Consider the following 4,860-nt stretch of genomic DNA (forward strand, 5'->3'; position numbering starts at 1 on the left):
TTGTGGGTTTGATCCCAGTCGGGTGTATAGGAGGCAACTAATCGATGTTTCTCTCTCTCTCCCTCTCCTTACCTCTTTCTCTAGAAAATGAAAAACACATCCTTGGGTGAGCATTAAAAAACACAAATAGACCATATTTAAAAGGCTATCCAAGAATGCCTATGAGCTTTGAAGTGTTAGGCCCACAAACGTTGTCAAATTTCTGTCCAATTTGTGTTGGAAGGAGCTCTTTTCATCATGGTTATTCTCAGATTGAAGCATAAAAAATTAAGAGTTTACAAAATTCTTTTAATCTCCTCCCATCTTTGCAAATGCTATGAGTGATGTTTTCAGTAGCATCATAACCTGAAGAAGGACAGGAAGAATGCTTTCTCCGAAGTCCTATCCCCCATAGATAAACATTACTAACACTGGGTATCATTCCTTTATTTTTCTCCCTATGCTTTCTTTTATTGTAACTGTAAGCATACAACCTCTAATGGGAAAAAGAGGAAGAACCCGTAAGTTTTCCCATGTCTTTCCATGCAGAGCCTTTGTAGACATTTAAAAAACTTTTTTCATTGAATTTATTGGGGAGACATTGGTTAAGAAAATTATATAGGTTTCAGGTGTACAATTCTATTATACATCATCTGTATCTTGTATTTGTGTTCACCACCCTGTAGACATTTTTAATGGTTTTCATGTTTTATAAAAGACTATGGCCTACTTACCCTTTTCCTACTATTTAAACCTTTTTTCCTGTTGTAAAGAATGCATATTTGGGTAACAGATACTTTTCTCTACTTGGGTTCTGACCCTTTTTGAGTGGGCCTTTTTAGCATATTTGTGTCTGATGCTGATAAGGGAAATGCTTTTGTAAAGTAATTGAATAATAGTTGTAGAGTTGCAAGTGTCTTAGATCATTTTAGTCCAACTTTAGGTCAGTGTCTGATTCCTCCTCTGATGAAGCTCCCAGCTCTCCCGGTGACTGTTCTCGTTGGTGGGGACAAAGTGAGCCTCTTTATGCCTTTTTTCTGCTGCTCTTAGGTCTGTTTTTCAGGGCAGAGGTTGGAAACTACACCTCATGGCTGTGGGCAAGTGGGTTTAGACAAGTGGCTTTTCTCTTCCTGGTAGGAAAGGTTGGCATGCACTCTGTTAATTTTTCATTTTTAACTAGGGGCCCAGTGCATGAATCCGTGCACCTTGAAAGGAACCGTGGGCCTTGAGGCTGCGGTGGGCACAGGGGCGGGTCTCGGCCCATCCTCTTTGCCCCTGCCCGGCCCCTCCTGCTGCAGCCCCTGGTCTGCTGCTGCCACTCCCATGCGCTGACAGCACAGGTCCCACTCACATCCACTGATGGCACAGAGCAATTGGGGCTGGTGCCAGCAGCAGGTGCAAGTAGGGCTCACGCCATCAGTGGGTTGCGGGGCCAGCACCATCAGCACGTGCGAGTGGTGGCTGCTGCCCCAGCAGCTGCCACTCACAGCCGCTGACAGCACCAGCAGCAGGTGCGAGTGGTGGCTCCTACACCAGCAATGGGTGCGAGTGGGGCCAATGCTGGCAGCAACTTTGAGTTCTGGGTGGGACCGCGGCACACGGGAGCAAAGAATTTTCAGTAACCACCAGAGGCTCGCCCCATTGACAGCAGCCGGCGCTCCGCATTGGTCTGGCACCTCTGCTCACCTGCTCCACCATCCCGCTGCGGCCGAAGTCCGCCGTGTTCTGTGCCCGCCTCCTGGTGGCCAGTGCACGTCATAGTGACCGGTTGTTCTGCCGTTCGGTCTATTTGCATATTAGCCTTTTATTATATAGGATTAGTTGTCAATATTTAACAATTGACAACTACTAAAAAAATCTTTAAAAATGGGTACTCTGGCAACTCGGGGCTTGTTCTTTCCTATTAGATGTAACCCCATTATGCCTGTCCTATGACACTTGCATGTATAACTTCCTTGGTCCTTGTGGGCATTTGAGTTTGCTACCCTTAGCCTGGAGCAATGTCAAATATCTCATTTTCTCCAGAACAACTCTCAAATTCTTGAAGGACAGCTGCTTTGTATTCCAGCTCTATTTCATCTGAAACTTCACAAACATATTTTATATTTCTTTGTCATCATGTTGCTGACTTCAAAATATGAAACAAGATACTACTCTCAAATAAAACCCAACCACATTGTCCAGCCTGATGTGGAAATGATCAGCATGCTTTAAGCCAGGGGTGGGGAAATCAGGCCCATGGGCCATATAAGGCTCTCAAAATCAGTTAGTCTGGCCCTGCCAAGGCCTTAGGGGTGAGTTAATTAAATGTTCAACCACATATAGCAGGCTAATTTTTAAGTTGATAATTTTGTGTGGCCCATGAATGATGCTATAAACATCCCAATGGCTCTCAGCATAAAAAAGACTCCCCACCCCTGCCAGCTCACACTCTGTGCACTGATAGCATCCGTTAGCTATATTTATACTTGATTAAACAGTTTAGCCCAGCCGCGGGCAAACTATGGCCCGCGGGCCGGATCCGGCCCGTTTGAAATGAATAAAACTATTGAAAAAAAGACCGTGCCCTGTTATGTAATGATGTTTACTTTGAATTTATATTAGTTCACACAAACACTCCATCCATGCTTTTGTTCCGGCCCTCCGGTCCAGTTTAAGAACCCATTGTGGCCCTCGAGTTAAAAAGTTTGCCCACCCCTGGTTTAGCCTGATGGAATTAGTAACTTGCCCGTGTTTCATCATTCTAACCCATAGCAGGATTAACTTACAATGATTAGGGTTATCTTTAAACTCTGTTGCCTATTCAAAAGTGTTTCTGAAATGTTTGGTGTTCCCTTGTAAAAGGTCCTCAACATTGTGCCAAACAGCTCTTACTACTGTCATGTAAAGAAGTTTTCAAGGCCTATTTTTGTTTGTGGTTTCCTGATCATAGTCACAGCATTTCCTCCTAGAGCCCATCAAAAAACTGGTGTTATGCAGGTGTGAAAACAAACCCCAGTGCATGTGGACCGAGCATAACTGCAATGCGGGCTTCTCAGCCTCCAGCACAGTCATGAACATATTTTTTTTTAATATGTTTTATTGATTTTTTACAGAGAGGAAGGGAGAGGGATAGAGAGTTAGAAATATCGATGAGAGAGAAACATCGATCAGCTGCCTCCTGCACACTCCCCACTGGGGATGTGCCCGCCACCAAGGTACATGCCCTTGACCGGAATCGAACCTGGGACCTTTCAGTCCGCAGGCCGATGCTCTATCCACTGAGCCAAACCAGTTAGGGCTCATGAACATCTTATTCATATCTCTTATTTTTAGTTATTTTTCCTTTTTTATTTAAAAGATTATGATAAAATGTATGCCATAGTAAGAATTTCCAACAGTAGAAGAAGGTATACATAGAAAAGTCATTTCCTCACTCCTCACTCCATAGTCCCACTCCCAGGAGTTTGAGTATCATTCTCGAAGTGTGCTATCCATATATAAGCCTAAATATCTTTCATTTAAAAACATCCATGTCTTTTCACATTAGCACATTCAGACCTGCTTAGTTCTTAAGATTAGATGATTTATTTAACTAATTGCCTGTAGTTGGACACTTTGATTGATCCCAGTATTTTATACACATCATCTTTACATACTGGCACAAGGAATGGGAGGGTATGTCTTAAAGTACAGAGCCCAGAACTGGGCCTCTGACCAAGATTAAATGGGATGCAGTTTTTCTGCTGACTGATACTTAGGGAGGATAGAGGATTAAGAGATCTTTTAAAATGAGATATTTATAATAATTAAGGGGGAAACAATCAAATTTTTTTAATTTTTAAAAATTATTTAATTTTATTTTTTCAATTACAGTTTACATCCACTATTATTAGGTATACAACATAGTGGTTAGACAATGATATACTTTACAAAGGGTTCCCCCCAATAATTCCAGTACCCACCTGGCACCATACACACTCATTATAATATTATTGACTATGTTCCCTATGCTGTACTTTATATGCCTGTGACTGTTTTGTAACTACCAATCTGTACTTTCAAATTCCTTCATCTTTTCCACCCAGTCCCTCAACCCCCTTCCTCTCTGGCAACCATCAGTTTGTTTTCTTTATCTATGAGTCTGTTTCTATTTTGTTTGTTCATTTATTTTGTTCTTTAGATTCCACATATAAATGAAACTATATAGCATTTGTCTTTCTCAGTTTGACTTACTTCACTTAGCCTAATACCATCCACGCTGTTGCAAATGGTAAGATTTCATCTTTTTATGGCCAAGTAATATTCCATTGCATATATGTACCACTACTTCTTTATCCAATCATTTATCAATGGGTATTTGTGTTGCTTCTATATCTTGGCTATTGTAAATAACACTGCAGTGAACATAGAGGTGCATAGATTCTTTTGAATTAGCGTTTTGGGTTTATTTGGATATATACCCAAAAGTAGAATCACTGGGTTGTAAAAAAGTCCCATTTTTAATTTTTTAAAGACCCTTCATACTGTTTTTCCATAGTGGCTGCACTAATCTGCATTCCTACCAACCGTGCACAAGGGCTCCCTTTTCTCCACATCCTCGCCAACACTTGTTGTTTGTTAATTTATTGATGATAGCCATTCTGACAGGAGCGAGGCGGTAACTCATTGTGGTTTTAACTTTCATTTCCCTAATTGTTAGTGACATTGAGCATCTTTCCGTATGTCTCTTGGCCATCTGTATGTCCTCTTTGGAAGAGTCAATTTTTAAGAGACTGTGTACAGTATGTACTCATTTTGTTTAAATGAAAATATGTATCATACATACACAGAAAAGAGATGAAGGAATATACATCAAAATACTAAAAATAGTTTGTATGACTTAACAGGTTACTTTTGTTA

The 4,860-nt window shown here is 41.2% G+C and overlaps 1 protein-coding gene across 1 annotated transcript in view; it reads left to right on the top strand.

The window, feature by feature from the left end:
- HPSE (heparanase) overlaps nucleotides 1–4,860 on the top strand; it is a 40,653-nt gene that overhangs the window by 33,215 nt on the left and 2,578 nt on the right. The window lies entirely within an intron of this gene.

The sequence above is a fragment of the Myotis davidii genome, unplaced genomic scaffold, assembly GCF_000327345.1.
Source record: "Myotis davidii unplaced genomic scaffold, ASM32734v1 scaffold420, whole genome shotgun sequence".
NCBI lineage: Eukaryota > Metazoa > Chordata > Mammalia > Chiroptera > Vespertilionidae > Myotis > Myotis davidii.